The sequence below is a fragment of the Scyliorhinus torazame genome, chromosome 10 (assembly GCF_047496885.1).
Source record: "Scyliorhinus torazame isolate Kashiwa2021f chromosome 10, sScyTor2.1, whole genome shotgun sequence".
Classification (NCBI taxonomy): domain Eukaryota; kingdom Metazoa; phylum Chordata; class Chondrichthyes; order Carcharhiniformes; family Scyliorhinidae; genus Scyliorhinus; species Scyliorhinus torazame.
This window is the reverse complement of record NC_092716.1, coordinates 238,625,020-238,647,299: the sequence shown is the minus strand read 5'-3', so window position 1 is coordinate 238,647,299 and position 22,280 is coordinate 238,625,020. Positions and strand designations below refer to the sequence as shown.

At 44.0% G+C, this 22,280-nt stretch overlaps 1 protein-coding gene and 1 long non-coding RNA gene across 8 annotated transcripts in view; one reads left to right on the top strand and one right to left on the bottom strand.

The window, feature by feature from the left end:
* The window catches only part of LOC140384679 (leucine-rich repeat-containing protein 4C-like), a 1,407,047-nt gene that overhangs the window by 487,400 nt on the left and 897,367 nt on the right, over positions 1 to 22,280 (top strand). The window lies entirely within an intron of this gene.
* On the bottom strand, positions 1,779 to 21,937 carry LOC140384933 (uncharacterized). 2 transcript variants are annotated; one of them, XR_011933226.1, is made up of 3 exons: positions 21,871 to 21,937; positions 14,571 to 14,687; positions 1,779 to 1,906 (listed from the first exon to the last, which is right to left on the bottom strand). It is a non-coding gene; the product is annotated as an uncharacterized lncRNA (long non-coding RNA). The 2 variants fall into 2 exon arrangements; XR_011933227.1 differs by lacking the exon at positions 1,779 to 1,906 and adding an exon at positions 10,183 to 10,283.

The following is a 22,280-nucleotide window of genomic DNA, read 5'->3' as shown; positions in this document are numbered from 1 at the left end:
TAGGTGATCGCTTTATAGAACACCATCACTCAAACCACAACCTTTCTGTTGTCTGCCATTTCAACTTACTACCCCATAACGTCCTAGTTGCCCAGCGTCACATTTGGGAGGCAACTCAATGATGTGCTGGAGAATCATCCTAAGAGGTTCCCATATAAGGCTTTTCCCGGTAATTGCCCAGAAGTGCTAACTTCCACTGAGCGATTATGATGGGATGAAGAGATTTATATCACTAACTTTAGATGGTTCTGCCAGTTTTACTCTGATAGCTGCTCTGAAAGAGTTAGAGGGAAAAAAAATCACTTCAACTCCAGAGTAACTGTTGAAAAAACCCAGACCCAGTATGACACGGGACACCCCACCAATACACATGACTCCCAAAGGACACACCACATCACCCTCGACCTGACTCATTCACCCGACCTGGCACCTCCCCCCCCCAAACCCGACACCGCCCCCCCCCCCCCCAGGCCTGAATCCCCCAGCCAAATCCGACATCCCACCCCCGGCCCAAGTGAACCACCTCCTGCCCTGACCACCACCACACCCAGCTTGGCCGCACCCGACACCCCAACCCAAACCCCGCACACATCCCAGCCCAATTTGACTAACACCCCTCCCAGCCCAACCAGACACCCCAAAACTGATCCTTCCGCCCTGAACCAAATCATCCCAACCACCGGGCTGATCTCTCCGCACCCCCCCACCCCCCCTCCCCCCCCCCACCCCTGCAGATTGACCCCACTCCCCTTCGGTGGAAGCATTTTTTTAATACTATTGAACAGGTAACTGAACAGATGAAATGGCCAAAATAAATTTAGATATTACTTTACAAAGTAGACTGGTTGGTAAAGCAAATGAGGTGTGTGCCTCATTGTTGGAAGTGGTATGTGTAGATTATTATGTAATGAAGAAATATCATCCTGACCATTACCCAACAGCCTCAGGGTCTCCAATGGCCAATAGCACCCTACGCAAGGTCAACACCGCCACCCTATCCCCATAACCCGGTAACCCCACCCAACACTAAGGGCAATTTTGGACACTAAGGGCAATTTATCATGGCCAATCCACCTAAACTGCACATCTTTGGACTGTGGGAGGAAACCGGAGCACCCGGAGGAAACCCACAGACACACGGGGAGGATGTGCAGACTCCGCACAGACAGTGACCCAAGCTGGAATCAAACTTGGGACCCTGGAGCTGTGTAGCAATTGTGCTATCCACAACGCTACCGTGCTGCGGTTCAGGTTGAGGTCGGTGGTGTGGGAAGGGTGGGGGGAGGGAGTGAGAGGGGGTAGTGCATTAAATGAGAGGTCGGTCCACGAATGTCAGGATCTGGTTCCAAAACCCCAAAAAACAAAATAAGTAAACAGATTAAAATGTTACGAGAGCTATTATTCGGAGCAGATAATAATCGTTATTATCACAAGTAGGCATACATAGGCATACATTAACACTGCAATGAAGTTACAGTGAAAAGCCCCTAGTCGCCACATTCCAGCGCATGTTCGGGTACTGAAGTTAAAAACTCACCACTATTCTTAGAATTCCCCCTGTACCAAAAAAGGGTTGATATGCTAAATGGTTAACAGGAATTCTCACTCCCCGACTCCGATGCAGGCTTCAGTGGGTGCGATTCAGGTCAAACTATATTTTCAAGTTATTTTACCTTCACCGAAGAATTTTACCTACTGCATTGCTAAGTAAGTAAAGTAGGCTAATAACCACTGTTTCAGGTTAAAATTTTAAGTTATTTTATTATTATATTTTTTTTCTTTTTAAAAGATGTAATCACTGTCTTTACAGAAAAGTAAAAAGATTTTGCTTCTGGATCCTTCTGGTTGGTTGAAGGGACCTTCAGGCCCAACTTGACAATCAATCTTCTTTTTAAAATCTGGTCGTCTGAAATGAATGAAAGTGAAAATCGCTTATTGTCACAAGTAGGCTTCAAATGAAGTTACTGTGAAAAGCCCCTAGTCGGCACATTCCGGCGCCTTTTCGGGGAGGCTGGTACGGGTTCTTTAGATGTATTCGCTGATGAGCTCGGTTGCTGTGTCCTATCTTTCCCATGTACCGAGCTATGAGAGCTGACTCTGCTGGCTGTTCCTTTTCTTCAGGTTTATATATTTTTCTAACAGTTACCTAGGTTTTATGACTTTATTGTAAAGTAACTCTTGATTTTCTTTGATTGTAAAAAGTATCTTTGATCTAAACAGTCTAATCCAACTAAATGTTCATTTTGACATAACCTCATCTCATAAATCTGATTACATTGTGTCCTTTGTGATATTCAAAAATGCTTTGACTTCAAGAGGTGTTACTTTTGGTTTGGTTCCTGTCATTTCTATAGTTTTATTTTCCAATTGTGTCCTCGGCTCATAATTTTGACTTTGATATTGGCTTTGAATTATGTTTCTCGTAGATTGATAGTCTCCAGTTTTCTTTAATTTACCTGGTATTAGCAAAATTTCACATTTCGAATTGTCACCAAATTCAACTGAACCTCATCCATGCTTTTCCAGATCCTTACTAAGATAGTTACTTTCAATGAAGGTGTGAGCCATTGTTCAGCCCATCAGTAACCAAAAAGGTATTTTGTCCATCACTGGCTGTTAAGTGTCCCATTTTGCTGTCATCCAAATTGCTTACCGTTTCTCATCGGAATGGTAAATTATGATATCATGTACCACCCACTGATTCCCTTGCTTCATTACTTTAAAAGGTTCAATTGATCCTGCTTCTATCCCTGCCTTCTCCACATTAATGTCTAACATTGTCCTGAACCATGGATGTCTGCCAGCCCCTGGTGTACATGAGAGAATATCATTCTGACAAACTTCCTTCAAATCCTTTTCATCTGCTATCATTTCCCTTACAACGTGAAAGTGTATATTTTCCATGACAACATTTGCAATATAATATGCACAGTATTCGCAAAACCACATTGAACTGTCACTTTTCTTTCTCCAAATAAATTCTCCCTCTTGTTAAATACACAGTTTAAAAAAAAAACTAAGTCTTATTTTAACACATTACTCATCACCTAACCACACAAATAGACCACGTTACAACTTTACATATGTGCAACTGTTATCACAATTCCAATACTAAAAATAAAGTACAATATCTACACATCCCTTTGTGTCTTTGGGACAATAGTCATTACATACTAAATATGGTGTGTAAACAACATCAATATTATTTGTGATGTTCTATGTAGTTAAATCACGAAAACAGACTAAACTACCATTATTCCCCCTCCATTAAAACATTCACACAGTTTAGAAATGCTGATCAAGTTCTCGAACGGCACACATACCCCCCATTATCATACATACATAACAGTGCCTACCAATTTACATGACATTTCTTCTTTAATAATGTTTACAGCTCGTCAATGCAATATTGTTTGCTGCATTGGTAACAATTTTCCCACCGTGGCATCAAGCTACAAAAATTGTTAAACTTTTGTCATTTATCATATTGGGGTTCCTCGTCAGTCGCTGCTGTCTGCTGAGACCCTTAATAACTCCACCACGTAGTACATACCCCGTGGAGACCGCAGATCATCCATCAGCTGATGTCCAATTAGCGGCGGAGGTTTCACTGCTCAGTAATAATTTGATATTTTGATTTGTTTCTAACCTATAAAGTTTTCCTCCGGGCTCTGTCATTTAATTCCCTCAAATATGTAGCCAATTGTATCATTAGTTTCTCCCCAATCCTGTCTAAAACATTCTTCTCTGGAGTGCAGTTCTCTTCCTTCTTGTGAACTGGTTTGTCTGTTATTTATTTTTTCTTTCTGAAAAATCAAATGAACAGGTCAAGTGCGGAGAGGGCCCTATTCTTTAATTTGTACTTTCTATCTCCGTTTGAACACTCAAGAAGTGCCGTCTCCAGGACTTCCGGATTTCTTTTGCTACCATTTCTTTCCTTTTTTTTAAAGTGGTTTATTTTCTTTATCCTTTATATCCTTCATACAATTGAAGCCTGTTAAGCCTCCTCTTTCTTTCATTGCACCCCTGAGTGAGATTTGAAGAATCTTAAACTCCTCCTCTTTTGCTCACTCAGTGATCCAATTTGGTCAAAACCTTACCCTGATACATTCCTGATATTGCTACTGCGTTTACTTTAATTACTTTATTTTGATTACGACCGGATTTTTATGAAGGTAAGTTCCAAACATGACATTTTAACTTCATCATCTGTCCAATCAATGCTGCTCATGGGTTTTACTTCACTGTCTTCCCAGCAATTGGGTCATGTGTTTTAATTGTGATACAATTTCTTTTGCTCCAGACACCATGCTTCTTTAATTCAACTGTATGTTTACCCAGATTCTGAACAATCTTGTCTTTACATTTCGCAGCTTCACTGATTATTTTCCCTGCAGTCTTAGTTGGTAGCTTCACCCACACTTCCTCTCCTACTTGATAATTTCCAGATTCACTTGGGTCCACCTATCCCTGGGAGACAGAGGTTCCGAGATTACTATTAAGATCAAATACTATTCTCTCAATGTCTTTATCCCAGCCTTTATCGTTCTGATTCTTTATTATCCAATCCTTTACTTTTCTTGCAGACCTCTCAGCCATTCCATTACTCTCCGGCGCATATTTCACGGCCCAATTGATTGCTATTCCTCTGTCAGCACAAAAGTTAATAACGGTATTATTTCTAAAGTGCGATGCATTGTCCATCCGTATCGATTCTGGCCGACCTCTTGAGGTCATCATTTCTGCCAATACCTTTTTGGTAGTGGCTCCATTTGCTTTGCTGGTTGCTCTGAGGTCAATTTCTTCCGTGCAGCTATCGGTTTTGACTAAAAAGTACAAATTACCTTTGCTGCTTCTGGGAAAAAGCCATCCTGCATAATCTAATGACCATTCTTGCATTGGTTTCTCAGTTTTTATGCTCCCATGTGTTTTATTCCCTCTCTGTCCTCCACAGGCCATACATCTTTCACATTTTCTCCTGACTGCCGCACGGTAGCATTGTGGATAGCACAATTGCTTCACAGCTCCAGGGTCCCAGGTTCGAATCCGGCTTGGGTCACTGTCTGTGCGGAGTCTGCACATCCTCCTCGTGTGTGCGTGGGTTTCCTCCGGGTGCTCCGGTTTCCTCCCACAGTCCAAAGATGTGCAGGTTAGGTGGATTGGCCATGATAAATTGCCCTTAGTGTCCAAAATTGCCCTTCGTGTTGGGTGGGGTTACTGGGTTATGAGGATAGGGTGGAGGTGTTGACCTTGGGTAGGGTGCTCTTTCCAAGAGCCGGTGCAGACTCGATGGGCCGAATGGCCTCCTTCTGCACTGTAAATTCTATGCTAAGTGTTGTCTCCAATAGGCTATTTTAATTCCTAACTTTTTCAACTCCCTTGCGACTACAACATGACCTCCATGCCCTGTGGCTTCATGTATTTGCTTAATTACCATTTGAAGGTCGGCCGCTGTGTTCCCAAGAGTCAGATTATCGTTCTAAGTCTGGCTAATTCATCCACTTCCTGATTCCCCTTACACAGCTCCCCAGTTCCTTTTCTGTGTGCTTTTTGATGAATTGTCTGGATTTCCATATCTGCTAAAATTTTATCTATCTCTTCCATTGTTCTTTCTGTTCCAGTAGTTTATTTCTACCGTTCGTCCAACCATTTAGTTTCCAAAACTTAAATTCTTTCTCCAATCCTTGCTGCACAAAAAAGCTATCGATGACAACGGTTACTTCCTGCAGCTTTCTCTGCTGACACTCCTTTAACTCTTGCAATACTCCCTCTACCTCAGCTGTCTGAGCTGACCCAATGATTATTCCCTGTTCCTCCACTACTTTCTTTCCTGAATTTTAAAAAATGAATGCCCATCTGGCTTGTTCTTCGTCCTCCTTAACTTTACTACCATCAGTCTATAATACCCAAGCATTCACCAACCCTGTTTTACTAACTGGTACATCAAGTTTCTGTCCCTTTTTAATGTTATGAATAAACATTAAGTCTGGGTTTAGAAGAATGGTTTCCCATCTTTCCCAACGAGCTGTATTTGCACCTTGCTGGCAAATCTGTCTCTCAGTTAGCTCTTTTAATTCCAAAAACTCAGATGTGACATAAATTTTCTTACCAACCAACAAGTTTTCTATCTCTGCTATTCTTTTTGTTATAGCTGCCAGGCATTTCTCGATGTCTGAAAATTTTTGTTTAGCTCTCAACCAGTTACCTGTCAGATGTTTGATAGGTGTCTCATTGCTATGATTAGCGAGCACCGTACCATATCTATTTTTATATATATATATAATTTAATGCTTAAATCATCCTCTTCTTGCCTCCCAACTCATGGTCCCGATATTGCAAATGCTCTCTTTAACTGATCTAACCCCCTCTGGGCCTCGCTGGTCCAAATAAAATCACCTTTCAACGTTTCATAAATGGGTTTAGCATAAAGACTGAAGTCCTTCACTACTGGCCTTAAATATCCCAATATTCCCATTATTTTTTGAACCCCTTTTCTCGAGACGGGCGCAGTAATTTCAGCTACCTTCTTCCTCATTTCAATACTGGCCTCCCTACCTTCCTTTGATACTGAATAACCTAAATAGTTGACTTTGCTTCTCCCAATTTGACATTTTTTTAGTCCTATTTTAAAGCCTGCTTCACTAAGTGTCTTAATAATCCTGGCCACTCTTTCCACATGTTTGTCCTGATCGTCATCTCCAATTAATACATCATCGATACATACTAAAGCCAAATCGTCTTTAATCAGTTCCCTGACTATTGCCTGAAAATGATTTGGAGAATTAACATATCCCTGTGGCAGTCTACAATATACGTAATGCTTAGTGCCGAAGGTGAATGCTGTTTTCTCCCTGCTGTCTGGGTCTAATAGAACACTCCAGAATCCATTCGCCAGATCTATACTAGTTAAGTAAGTTTTTCCTGCGACTTGCTCTAAGGTAGTTTGTGGATTTATCAAATATCACTTATCCTTTTTCGTGACTTCATTTAGAGCTTTGTAATTTGTTACCATCCTAAATGTACTATCTGGTTTACTTTGTACTTGAATTGGACTATTTGTCGAGGCATATGTGACCTCTTGAATAATCCCCTGCTGCTCTAATTCCTTGATTGTTATCTCCAGCTCACTCTTAGCTCCTCAGGTCAAAGGATACTGTTTTTGAGATCTGTGTTGTCTTCCGTGTATTGTGTGTTGGAACCTCTTGCTAATTAAACTTGTGTCATTCTTCCCTATTGCTAGGTTTGCTCCCATTCATACTTCTTCCATCTTCTTCCAAGCCTCGTCATTTAAAATACTTTTTTCTTTCTGTTTCCTTATTTCCGCCATGTTATCAATTGGCTTTAATATCCTTATTTTTCCTGTATCTATTTTTATTAACTCTTTTCCTGCCATCAGATTCTGATTTCCTGATATTGCAAATAATTCTCCTAATCTAATTTCTGGTCTAATATCCTTATTCCCTAATGCTCCTTCTACTATGTATTCTTTTCCTGTAAGATTTCCAGCTTCTTCCCTTATCATTGATACCTCAGCCCCTGTGTCCACAATAAATCTCTTTCCTCTGTATTCTACTATTAATTCCCCTTTTTCTGTTTCGATTGTTTGATTTTGGTTAGCCTGTTTAAGGGGAGAAGCCAAATCTGTTCAATTTATACCAGGGCCTCCTCTGACTCTTCCTCGGAATCCCCCTCGCGAGGTTCCCGAGTACCACTCTGGTGGTTGATACCTACCTTGCTCAATCCTCCCCTGACCAGCTGCTCTTCTTCTCCTATCCTCAATGAATCTGTCTCTTTCCTCCCGACTGAGGGCTAGGAATTGTTCACTTGGTAAGTAATTTAGATTTTGTGGTGGGGGTGGTCCTTGTGACCGCAGATTATACCCGTGTTGTGGCATTGCTGGTTGGGCTAGATTTTGTCCCGTTTTGTTGGGTATCTGTCGATTCGGTTGTCTGGTCTGAGCATTTTGTGTTGAAACATTATTTTGGGCAGCTGCTGCTCTTCTTTGTTCCCCTTTTGTTTGTTTATCCTTAATTGCTTTGCCTGCCAAATCAAATTTGACCAGTTCTCTTCCTATTTCTTTTCTGGGGGTTGTTAGGCGTATTGTTGAGAAGCTATTCCCTCCTGGAATCTTGGGTCCTAATTCCCTCAGGAATCTGACTACAAAGGCCCCCTCTTCCTTATTAACCTCATATATTCGGTTGACATATGTTGTGAGGTGTTCCTCTGCATATGCTGCCTCTGTCATTTCTTTCATTAATTTAGCCCTCTTATTTCCCAAATCTAACTCATTTATTAAATCTGAGACTTCGCCTGTAACTGTTTCTCCCTCTGTATATAAATCAATCAATTTGGTGGATTCTCCTGATGCCCCCATTTTCTTCGCTAACTGTTTTACCCTCTGTGAATACTCAATTCTACTCTCCCCATCTTTCTTTGGGCCTGCTGTCTTCATTACTGCTGCTACTATTTTATACGGTACCATACCTCCCTGTCCTTCCTCTGGGCCTGGTGTAAATGACCGAACTACTTTCTCACTTCTAGGGCACGGCGTTCTTAAAGGGGCACTTCTATCTGGTTCCCTATATTCTGAGAAATGGATTTGTCGTTGTACCGGTTCTTCTTCAAGATAGGGGTTACCCTGTTGTACAAAATCTTCCAACGGTTCTATATATTCATCAAACATTGCAATTGGCACTTGGCTATCCCGTGGAACAAAACTTACCCTATCTATGGGAGTAGGTGCAGTTATTCGGGGTCTTGGGAGATTCTGTATCCTTTCTTGTGGTCTTAATGCTGCTATTATCTGGCCTTGTGTTTCTGTGCTGTTCCTTACTCTACTTATGGCTCTTCCGAAACTATCATACCCTTTGTTCGTTTACCAAATTTTAGCTTTGGTGGTAATGTTTGGTAATCCCAGTAATTTTGTAGAATCAATTTGTTGACTTCCACCTAATATTTCTCCTATTTTATGTCCCCTAGATATGACCTCCCTTTCCCATCCTTCCTGATCTCTGTGGTGTACCATTTTTGCCTTTGGATTATACATATAATGCGGTAAATCCTTATTTATTGATCGATAAGTGGAAGGTTGTTGTTGTTTCCAGTAATCGCTGTAACCCCCTATTTCTAATGGTTTAGAATTTTCTTCTCCTTGGTTTAAATATTTCCTCATTCTCTGATGAGGATGAGGATTCTTCCTGTCCCAGCGCAGGAGGCGCAATAATCCCAACTAGACTTTGTTCCTCTTCATTTTCTTGTGTTTCAAAAAAATAATCTATAAATGCTCCTTCTTTATGTGTGGCAGATTGCCTAGGCCAATTTTCTTCCCGAAATGGACTTAAATCTAGGTATTGAGAATGGTATCCCTTTGGGAAATTTTCAAAGGGGTCCGAATTCCCTTGGTTATCTGGGGCTCTGGGATGTGTTTTTTCTGTTTCTGACACCCCGCTGGCACTTGGTTGAATTGAAATTCAGATTGCTGTCTTGTTCCTGCTGTGTCTAAAACGAATTGTGGCCATTGCTCTCGCCAAATCCTTATTATCTGACCTGCCCTAGCTGGAGGGGTTAATGCACATGTCTTTATTATCACTCTCAGAGATTCACTTGAGTTATTTTCGAATATTCCGTCTCCTAATAATGTCATATCAACATCTCTCCCTACACTATGTCTCAGGATTCCTTCCATGTTTGCTTGACTTACTTCAGTCTCATCCATCATACTATACTGCTGTCTGGAATTGTTTAGTGATACCACATGTATAATCTTTGTCCCATGGCTCAGAGTTGTGGCTCTAGCTATCCCTTCTTTAAATTTTCCTCTTAGAACTCCCTCTTCATCCATTTTTAGCTGTAACTCCGGATTGTATCTATGAGCCAATACCCCTGAAATTCCTGCCCCTAATTTCCCCTTTCTATTGGAAGGATTAACTTGTCCGTCCTTTTGGGCATTTGTAAAGTCTCCTTCCACTAAGTGGATCTGCTTTCCTCCTACGTACAGTTTTTTTATAAGTCTCGTCTGCTCCCATTTTTCTTCGATTTTACCTGGCGCATTTGTTTGAAAGCCTACTGTTTTCACTGTGCTATCTGATTCTAGGACTGATTCCTCGGCATTTTCCATTTCTAAAGCTCCATTTTTCTGCAGCTGTTTACTATATTTGTTTGCCACTTCAGACGTACTTTTGTGTTCACTAGGGACCTGTATTATTTCTTTCATGTTTTCTTCGTCAATGATTTTAACCAGTTTCGAGCACTCTTTGCCCACTTGAGCAGCTGCATGCTTCTGTCTGTGTCCGAAAAAAAATTAGTGATTCAGCTTGCTTTTCAAATGCAAATTTACAAAGTGCTTTAAGAATCCCGACTGGATAGAACATAGAACATAGAACATAGAACAATACAGCGCAGTACAGGCGCTTCGGCCCACGATGTTGCACCGAAACGAAAGCCACCGAACCTACACTATACCATTATCATCCATATGTTTATCCAATAAACTTTTAAATGCCCTCAATGTTGGCGAGTTCACTACTGTAGCAGGTAGGGCATTCCACGGCCTCACTACTCTTTGCGTAAAGAACCTACCTCTGACCTCTGTCCTATATCTATTACCCCTCAGTTTAAAGTTATGTCCCCTCGTGCCAGCCATTTCCATCCGCGGGAGAAGGCTCTCACTGTCCACCCTATCCAACCCCCTAATCATTTTGTATGCCTCTATTAAGTCTCCTCTTAACCTTCTTCTCTCCAACGAAAACAACCTCGAGTCCATCAGCCTTTCCTCATAAGATTTTCCCTCCATACCAGGCAACATCCTGGTAAATCTCCTCTGCACCCGCTCCAAAGCCTCCACGTCCTTCCTATAATGCGGTGACCAGAACTGTACGCAATACTCCAAATGCGGCCGTACCAGAGTTCTGTACAGCTGCAACATGACCTCCTGACTCCGGAACTCAATCCCTCTACCAATAAAGGCCAACACTCCATCGGCCTTCTTCACCACCCTATCAACCTGGGTGGCAACTTTCAGGGGTCTATGTACATGGACACCTAGATCCCTCTGCTCATCCACACTTTCAAGAACTTTTCCATTTGCCAAATATTCCACATTCATGTTATTCCTTCCAAAGTGAATCACCTCACACTTCTCTACATTAAACTCCATTTGCCACCTCTCAGCCCAGCTCTGCAGCTTATCTATATCCCTCTGTAACCTGCTACTTCCTTCCACACTATCGACAACACCACCGACTTTAGTATCGTCTGCAAATTTACTCACCCACCCTTCTGCGCCTTCCTCTAGGTCATTGATAAAAATGACAAACAGCAACGGCCCCAGAACAGATCCTTATGGTACTCCACTTGTGACTGAACTCCATTCTGAACATTTCCCATCAACCACCACCCTCTGTCTTCTTTCAGCTAGCCAATTTCTGATCCACATCTCTAAATCACCCTCAATCCCCAGCCTCCGTATTTTCTGCAATAGCCTACCGTGGGGAACCTTATCAAACGCTTTGCTGAAATCCATATACACCACATCAACTGCTCTACCTCGTCTACCTGTTCAGTCACCTTCTCAAAGAACTCGATAAGGTTTGTGAGGCATGACCTACCCTTCACAAAGCCATGCTGACTATCCCTGATCATATTATTCCTATCTAGATGATTATAAATCTTGTCTCTTATAATCCCCTCCAAGACTTTACCCACGACAGACGTGAGGCTCACCGGTCTATAGTTGCCGGGGTTGTCTCTGCTCCCCTTTTTGAACAAAGGGACCACATTTGCTATCCTCCAGTCCTCTGGCACTATTCCTGTAGCCAATGATGACATAAAAATCAAAGCCAATGGTCCAGCAATCTCTTCCCTGGCCTCCCAGAGAATCCTAGGATAAATCCCAGCAGGTCCCGGGGACTTATCTATTTTCAGCCTGTCCAGAATTGCCAACACCTCTTCCCTACGTACCTCAATGCCATCTAATCTATTTACCTGGAGCTCAGCATTCTCCTCCACAACATTATCTTTTTCCTGAGTGAATACTGACGAAAAATATTCATTTAGTATCTCGCCTATCTCTTCAGACTCCACACACAATTTCCCATCCCTGTCCTTGACTGGTCCTACTCTTTCCCTAGTCATTCGCTTATTCCTGACATACCTATAGAAAGCTTTTGGGTTTTCCTTGATCCTTCCTGCCAAATACTTCTCATGTCCCCTCCTTGCTCATCTTAGCTCCCTCTTTAGATCCTTCCTCGCTACCTTGTAACTATCCATCGCCCCAACTGAAACTTCACACCTCATCTTCACATAGGCCTCCTTCTTCCTCTTAACAAGAGATTCCACTTCCTTGGTAAACCACGGCTCCCTCGCTCGGCACCTTCCTCCCTGCCTGACCGGTACATACTTATCAAGAACACGCAGCAGCTGATCCTTGAACAAGCTCCACTTATCCAGTGTATCCAACACTTGCAGCCTACTTCTCCACCTTATCCCCCCCAAGTCACGTCTAATGGCATCATAATTTCCCTTCCCCCAGCTATAACTCTTGCCCTGTGGTGTATACTTATCCCTTTCCATCCTTAACGTAAACGTCACCGAATTGTGGTCACTGTCCCCAAAGTGCTCACCTACCTCCAAATCCAACACCTGGCCTGGTTCATTACCCAAAACCAAATCCAATGTGGCCTCGCCTCTTGTTGGCCTGTCAACAAACTGTGTCAGGAAACCCTCCTGCACACACTGTACAAAAAACGACCCTTCTAATGTACTCAAACTATATCTTTTCCAGTCAATATTTGGAAAGTTAAAGTCTCCCATAATAACTACCCTGTTACTTTCGCCCTTATCCAGGATCATCCTCGCCATCCTTTCCTCTACATCCCTAGAACTATTTGGAGGCCTATAGAAGACTCCCAACAGTGTGACCTCTCCTTTCATGTTTCTAACCTCAGCCCATACTACCTCGGAAGATGAGTCCCCATCTAGCATCCTCTCCGCCACCGTAATACTGCTCTTGACTAGCAACGCCACACCTCCCCCTCTTTTGCCTCCTTCTCTGAGCTTACGAAAACACCTAAACCCCGGAACCTGCAACATCCATTCCTGTCCCTGCTCTATCCATGTCTCCGAAATGGCCACGACATCGAAGTCCCAGGTACCAACCCATGCTGCCAGTTCCCCTACCTTATTTCGTATACTCCTGGCATTGAAGTAGAAACACTTCAAACCACCTACCTGAACACTGGCCCCCTCCTGCGACATCAAATCTGAGCTCCTGACCTCTATACTCTCATTCTCCCTTACCCTAAAACTACAATCCAGGTTCCCATGCCCCTGCTGCATTAGTTTAAACCTCCCCAAAGAACACTAACTAATCTCCCCCCCAGAATATTTGTGCCCCGCAGGTTCAGACGTAGACCATCCTGTCTGTAGAGGTCCCACCTTCCCCAGAAAGAGCCCCAGTTATCCAGAAATCTGAATCCCTCCCTCCTGCACCATCCCTGTAGCCACGTGTTTAATTGCTCTCTCTCCCTATTCCTCATCTCACTATCACGTGGCACGGGCAACAACCCAGAGATAACAACTCTGTTTGTTCTAGTTCTGAGCTTCCATCCTAGCTCCCTGAAAGCCTGCCTGACATCCTTATCCCCTTTCCTACCTATGTCGTTAGTGCCAATGTGGACCACGACTTGGGGCTGCTCCCCCTCCCCCTTAAGGACCCGGAAAACACGATCCGAGACATCACGTACCCTTGCACCTGGGAGGCAACATACCAAACGTGAGTCTCTCACGCTCCCACAAAATCTCCTATCTGTGCCCCTGACTATCGAGTTCCCAATTACTAATGCTCTGCTCCTCTCCCCCCTTCCCTTCTGAGCAACAGGGACAGACACCGTGCCAGAGGCCCGTACCCCATGGCTTACCCCTGGTAAGTCATCCCCCCCACAAGTATCCAAAGCGGTATACTTGTTTCTCAGGGGAACGACCGCAGGGGATCCCTGCACTGACTGTTTTTTCCCAGTCCCTCTTACAGTTACCCATCTATCTCCAATCTTTGGTGTAACTAATTCCCTGAAGCTGCTATCTATGACCCCCTCTGCCTCCCGAATGATCCGAAGTTCTTCCAACTCCAGCTCCAGTTCCCTAACTCGGTCTTGGAGGAGCTGGAGATGGCAGCACTTCCTGCAGGTAAAAGCAGCAGGGACACTAACGGCATCCCTCACCTCAAACATCCTGCAGGAGGAACATTGCACTCCCTTCCCTGCCATCCCTCTAACTTTCTACCAAGATCTGGCTAACAACTAAATTAAATTTTTTATATAAAAAAAAATATTAATAACAATAATAAAATATGGTACTTACCTCACACCAATGGGTTTTATTATTAGGTTAGAGGAGGAGGGCGGGTGGCAGACACTACACGTGTAGTGTCTCGGGTTTCCTCTCCACCAGAATTTATTGGTAAGGGTCTTCCCAGAAGTCCGCGGGTCGACTTCCTGTGCTGATTCTGAGGTCCCAGCTCTCACTCCCGAACTAAACAGCTGACCTGCAAGGTAAGTAAGTTAATCAGTACTTACCTCACCCCAGGCAGCGTCCTTTTAAACGGTCCCCTCTGCCTCGCAGCTCCCGCGCTTTTTCAAATTCCCGCGCTGATTCTAAGGTCCCAGCTCTCACTCCCGACCTAAACAGCTGACCTGCAAGGTAAGTAAGTTAATCAGTACTATATCTCTATATTGCACTCTAACAAAGAAGGAGATGTCTCCGTCTTGATACGTCTCTTTCTTCCAGGATTATTTTAGCTCTTTTAATTTCTTACATTCTTGTTTCATTGCTTCATCTCTCTTGACTGTATTCCAGGGCAAGAGAATTACCCTAATTGCCATTTTTCGGAATTCTAAGTTCTGTTCCTGGTTGTCCCTTTCAGGTGCACTCTGAAATTAAGGATAAGTACCCTTTCTGGGCCCTATCCAAGGCTAACTAAGGCACTATCTTCCTGTTTTAGTTAAGGGTCGATTAGTTATTGGTCTCTAAAGGTTTCTAGCCGCGCCCTATTTCTCTAGGATTCCTCACAATCTGCCTCACCCTAAGGATGATTTATTTTTTGGCCTCCTTTTACAAGCAATGGATGCAAGATTTTTAGTGCTGTCACCAAGATGTCTTGCAGACTTTTTCTCAGGGTCAGTATCTTCTAGTCTACTGATTTTTACACCCAACCTGGGGTTTATGTCCCCTTGATCCTTACAAAAGTCAATCACACATGACTTTCCAAACTAAACTCGGCAGGTGAAGTTTGACTCACACATAGACTAGAAACTTCTAATATTCTCGCCTTTGTGCCGGTTAGAAACTTCTAATATTCTAACCGTTGTTTGGGAACTAGAAACTTCTAATATTCTAGCCCCACTCTTCTTAACTAGAAACTTCTAATATTCTAGCCTCGCTTTACCTAGAAACTTCTAATATTATAGGCCTCCACGCTGGGCGCCATGAAGTTAAAAACTTACCACTATTCTTAGAATTCCCCCATACCAAAAAATGGGTCGATATTCTTAATGGTGAACAGGAATTCTCACTCCCTGGGCGTCATTCTCCGACCCCCCGCCGGGTCGGAGAATGGCCGTTGGCCGCCGTGAATCCCGCCCCCGCCCCCGCCGAAGTCTCCGCTCCCGGAGATTGGGCGGGGGCGGGAATCCGGCCGCGCCGGTTGGCGGGACCCCCCGCTGGATTCTCAGGCCCGGATGGGCCGAAGTCCCACCCAGGAATTGCCTGCCCCGCCGACGTACATCAAACCTGGTATTTACCGGCGGGACCAGGCGGCGTGGGCGGGCTCCGGGGTCCTGGGGGGGGGGGGGGCGCGGGGCGATCTGACCCCGGGGGGTGCCCCCACGGTGGCCTGGCCCGCGATCAGGGCCCACCGATCCGCGGGCGGGCCTGTGCCGTGGGGGCACTCTTTCCCTTCCGCCTCCGCTACGGCCTCCACCATGGCGGAGGCGGAAGAGACTCTCCGCACTGCGCATGCGCGGGAAACTGACAGCGGCCGCTGACGCTCCCACGCATGCGCTGGGAAACTGACAGCGGCCGCTGACGCTCCCGCGCATGCGCCGCATTTCCGCGCCAGCTGGCGGGGCAACAAACGCCATTTCCGCCAGCTGGCGGGGCGGAAATCACTCCGGCGTCGGCCTAGCCCCTCAATGTTGGGGCTAGGCCGCCAAAGATGCGGAGACTTCCGCACCTTTTTGCCGGCGCGATGCCCGTCTGATTGGCGCCGGCTTTGGCGCCAGTCGGCGGGCATCCCGCCGTTGGGGGAGAATTTCACCCCCTGACTCCGACACAGGCTTCAGTGGGTGCTATTCAGGTCAAACTATATTTTCAAGTTATCCCCCGGTATAACCCATACCATCACCGAAGAATTTTACGTACTTACCCCTCAGTAGCATTGATATCCTGGGTCCTGCGTTGCTAAGGAAGTAAAGTAGGCTAATAACCACTGTTTCAGGTTAAAACTTTTAAGTTATTTTATTATTATATATTTTTTTCATTTTAAAAGATGCAATCACTGTCTTTACAGAAAAGTAAAAAGATCTTGCTTCTGGATCCTTCTGCTTGGTTGAAGGGACCTTCAGGCCCAACTTGACAATCAATCTTCTTTTTAAAATCTGGTCTTCTTTAGATGTAAAGAATGATGAGCTTGGTTGCTGTGTCCTATCTTTCCCATGTACCGAGCTATGAGAGCTGGCTCTGCTGGCTGTTCCCTTTCTTCGAGTTTATATATTTTTCTAACAGTTATCTAGTTTTTATGACTTTATTGTAAAGTAACTCTTGATTTTCTTTGATTGTAAAAAGTATCTTTGATCTAAACAGTCTAATCCAACTAAGTATTCATTTTGACATAACCTCATCTCATAAATCTGATTACATTGTGTCCTTTGCGATATTCAAAAATGCTTTGACTTCAAGAGGTGTTACTTTTGGTTTGGTTCCTGTCATTTCTATAGTTTTATTTTCCAATTGTGTCCTCGGCTCATAATTTTGACTTTGATATTGGCTTTGAATTATGTTTCTCGTAGACTGATAGTCTCCAGTTTTCTTTACTTTACCTGGTATTAGCAAAATTTCACACTGAGAATTGTCACCAAATTCAACTGAACCTCATCCATGCTTTTCCAGATCCTTACTAAGATAGTTACTTTCAATGAAGGTGTGAGCCATTGTTTTTGGCTTCATTCAAAATCCTGTGTGTTTTGTTTGCTAAGCCTGCTTGACCAAGGATATCTGCATTTTACAATCCTGCTCTTTGCAGCTGCTGTTAACCCTTTGTGGGATATTTCCCTGTATTCTCTCATGTTTCTCTCAGACCAGATATTGCCAGACTTCCATGTTTCAAATGACACATCTTTCCATACTTTCAATAACAGTACACAGTGGGAGAATTTAGAATATCCAATTCACCGAACAGCAGGTATTTTGGGACTTGTGGGAGGAAACCGGAGCACCTGGAGGAAACCCACGTAGACACAGGGAGAGCGTGCAGACTCCGCACAGACAGTGACCCAAGATCAATCATTGATGGTGGCAATTTGTATTCCAGGAAGTTTTATTGAGGAAAAAGTATTAGTAAGAGGTATTAATGGAAGGGATGAACCTATTTCTTTGTGTAATGTGAATTCAATAAGTAATTTTGGAAATGGAACTGTTACAGAGGGAATTATTCCGAAACTACCGATTGGAGGAAAAGTTTCATCCTCGTCAGAAATTTGGCTTGTGGGGACAGCAATATGATGACAATATGATTGCAACAGGCAGTTGATCATGGTGATCGCAACAAACTTTTTAAAACTGCTGTGGAGAAACATGAGGCACTTATTGCAGATAACAAGCAATTGAAGGAAAAAACCCTCAACACAGAAAACCAACTTTTATGTATGAAAGAGGAGTTTACGAATGAAAAAAGGGAACTGATAAGAACAATTGAGAATCAGTCAGGAAATGGGAACATTTGACTGAGGAATTGAACTGTCTAAAAGATAAACCTGAAAAAGCAAACTTGGCAAAGGTTGATTTTCAATTAAAAAGGAATATTTGGTAAATCAGAATAATTTGTTGAATGCAGAATTAATAAGCAAAACTGACTAATTTTTAGAACTTGGCTGTGAGAAGAACAATGAGTATTTTGAACTTCAAAGCAAAATGGAGGAAATGAAGAAGAAGGGTGGATGGTATGGAGTGTCGCAATTCAAAGGCTGTTCCTATGAATACAAACTCATTGCCGAATAGTGTACCAGTTGAGCAAAGAACTGATCCAAGTAATGTTACTGATGCATCAAAGTCGGAAATGGACAATGAGAAAACAACTGAGGCTCCTTCAAAATTGGAAAGCATGATTTGTCGAGCATAAATACTGAAATTGCAAAGTGATCTTTTTGAGTCAATGACCAGAGACTCTGATTTAAAAATGTTTGTTGGGGATAATACACAAAGTGCAATAGTTGGAAGAAAGGCAAGGCGAACAGTTTGCCAAAGAGCTTTCACACTCTCCTGAGGACTGGACTGTGAAAGCTCAGAACATGTGCCAAAAAGCTGAAGGGTCAAAATCAACTGTAAAACTTAAGGGAGAGGAAATGATTGAAATGGCTCAAATGAGTTGAAATGGGACAGAGAGAAACAACAAGATCCCAAAATGTTCAAAGAGCAGATGAAGCAAGAATGCAAAATCATTCTGAGTGAACACAAGCTCCTTAACAGCATTCTTGAAACAGCCAAAAGAGATTTTTTTATGTGAGAAGAAATTCAATTTTGATGCATAAAAATGACATTTTGACTCAGCGAAATTGAAAGGCAACATTACCCCCTGTGAATTTGGAAAGTGGGCTTGAGAATGGAACTTTGTCCACAAGTAGCCAAAAGGACAATTGTGCCGCAGGCTTAAATGAAGCATTCTTTTCTGAGATGAAAACTGGAATCAGAAGAAAAAGAAACACCAAACTTGAGTTCTGATAATGTTACCATGTGTAGAGCCGAGTAAGTGTTAAAGTTTTTTTTTTTTTTGTGGTTAAGTTATTGTAATTATAAATAATATGTGTAATTATTTAACTAAAAAAACTGTGCTTCTGTGATGTAATAAGTTGTGTGATCAGGAATTTATCACTTTAAGTCAGTGCAAAGAGGTTTTCATAATCGTGATTATGAAGATTTTTATCTTTTGAAGGGGGGAGATGTTCGGAAAGCAAAAGGTAGCTTTACGGGATTTATATTTGTATTGGTAATCACTAGAAATGAAGTATAGTTTTAGGTGGGCTTAATTTAATTTTTCAGTGACATTAGATTAATGCTGGGCAAAGGTATTTGTGTTAAGGGGTTGGTTAAGTCCCAACTGTGAGAGAGTGTGCTACGGCCTGAAGAGTAAATATAGTTGGGATGGGACAATGTAACTCATGGCAGGTATGAGCCTATCCCTCTGACTCCATGCTAGCAGCTTTTCCCTCAGCATGTTTAACCATTAAATTTCCTGCTACATCTTCGATCTCACTTCTGGACCCAATTTCCCATTGTCACCCGCATGTAAAAATGCCCCTGTTCTTGCAACCACAAGCACATTCTTGAGGCTTGCAGGCCATCCTTTCATCGCTATTTCTTGGAGAGTTGCATCTTGTTCAGTAGTTTGTTTGATTTGAGCAAGGTGCTTGCTGTCAGATTCAATGGCCGCAGAGGGCGGGAAAAAGCGGAGAGGAAGCCGTCAACCCCAAAGCCAGATTTCTCCACCGTATTGTTTGACTTATAGCTGAACAAATGAAGGGGTGGCCCCATGATGGCACACTGCTGGCAATGGGGGGAAGGGGGCGAGGGTCTGAATGAACCCGTCCTGACAGAAACTTTGGTTTTAAAAGATCAGGATGCTGTTTTTAAAGGGTGCCCCACTACAAGAAATGTTAAATAGAACCCTCCCACCTGAACACCCATCCCAAACACAAAAGCACTCCAACCCCTACCCCCCACAACAATCCCCCCACCCACCACACAAAATGCCCCACCAGGGAACCCCTCCTGCCCCACCCACAAACTAACCTCCTCGTAACAACCCCACCATTGACCACACCTCCCCGTGCCCACAAAACATTCCCTCCTCTGCCATCCCCTCCACCAAGGAACACCACCTGGCCCTTAAGTAGCCAGTTAATGACCACTGGTCATTGGTGATGTACACCTCATCCCACCACCGTTAGTATTAACTCGACTGCTGGTGGACCTGGATCCCTGTGGCATGCATTGCAACTAAAACTGTGTGGCAAGCTTGTCCCATCCTGGGGTGGGGGGGTCAAGGGAGGAAGAGTGATCCTTCAATCAAAGATACTCAGTGTCTGGGGGCCACCTCCCCGCTCGCCTTCCCTGTGACCCCCAGGATATGAAACAGGCCCCTTTCCCCCCCACATCACTCAACTGAGACCTGCGTCACCGTGGTCTCTGCGCGCCTGTGTTCCTGGAAGTAGCCACAAGCACCCTAGTGGTACTGCTGAGTCCCAGTACTGTTGGGGGTATTGCGAGGGGGCACTGCCAGGGTACATCCGTTGCATGACCCCTCCACCGTTCAAACTGGGGCCTATACATACCTGTGTGCCCTGGATAGATTCCTGTTTGCCAGTTGCCCACTTGTAAAATCCTGTCAGCAATCCTGGCGCATCCCCTCACGCCATCGGGGGAAGGGGACTTTTGTATGAAGGATGGATAGTCCAGCGGGGTGCGCTGCTACTTATATGTAAATTAATTCAAATGGGATTCCATCATTGCATAGTTACCTTACTGACAGGGGTGGTGGTGGGGTAGGGGTGGGTGGGGGTGAGTGGGGGGGGGGGGGGGGGTGTTGGGCGGAGGGGGTCAGCGATAATCGAGTGGGTAAATCCTGCTGGTGTGACAGTTGTTTTGGATTCCCCTTGATTATCACAGAAAGCGAAGATGGACTTTGCTGAGCTTCTTTTGTTGATAGCAGTAAGTCATCCATGTTTCACAGCAATGCTGAAATGTGCTGAGAACTCAGGTCTTAAATAATCAGCTTAACCCAGAGGGTCAGTTTGATGTGCTATTTCAGACACATTCATGAGTCGGCCAAAGGTGGTAACTGCTTTACCCATGTGTGTAGCGAGGTGTGCATCGAGGGACAGATTGCCTGTCACCGTGGACCCAAAGTAGCTTGGATTTGCTGATCACTTTCAACAAGGTGTTATTTGATGTGCCCAGTGTCAGGGGATGCAACACCTTGTCCCATGGCTACAGCTTTCATGGTTCCTGCAGAGCTGCTTGTTTCTTTGCTCTGACTGCTAAGCTTTTCTTGGTCAATGTTCTCTGGTCTTCAGAGCCTATGCTGGCTCTGTCAGAAACTGCCCCACCTGCAGCTGTATAGGGGCAGACTGGGGTAACAGGACAGGAAGCAGCAGGGGTGGGGGGGGGGGGTGGGGGGGAAGTCATGACAGTGGGTGAGGAGGTCTGAGGAAAGTACATGTCCCTGCTGGCCAAGAGCTGGAGAGCACTGTGGCTGTTCAGCACCTCACTGAAGTGTAGCAATGTAAAGCTTTGTTCCATCCTGCTCTTACAACAGTGACTCCACTTTAAAAGTACTTCATTAGTCGGCTGTGAAAGAGGTACTTTTAGTACAAGCCCTTTCCTTTACTTTCTAAGCGCTAATAGCAGTCTGAGACAGAACAACTTGGTGGTTCCCTGAACTTGTAAACGGTGCATGGTGGAAGAGAGCAGAAGCGGAATGAGAAAACAAAGATCTAAGTATAGCATTTGTCTTGGACAATCTACCAAGAGGGACTCACTATAAAGAAAAGCTTCCCATTGGTCAGGAGCTCTTAAACCATCAGCAATCAAAACCAATATACTCACTGTAAGAGCAAGGACAGCTTCAAAAAGGTTTGCAATCCAACTGTTACACAAAGCAAGACTGCTTGCTAAACTCCCAATGGGTGGTGATAATCTGTTCTCTGAAGTGGACTTTTCTGACAGTGTACTCCAGACTAAAGGTCATCGACCAGAAAGATTAACTCTGTCTCTCTCCACAAATGCTATCTGCTGTGCTGAATATTTCCTGTTTTTAGCTCAGCTTTGTATAAAACAGCACTCAAGAGCAATGGCTTAGAATCATAGAATTTAGTGCAGAAGGAGGATATTTGGCCCAGCCTGTCTGCTCCGGCCTTTAGGAAAGAGCACCCACCCAAGCCCATACCTCCACCCTATCCCCGAAACTCAGCAACCCCATCTAACCTGTTTGACACGCAGGGCAATTTATCATGGCC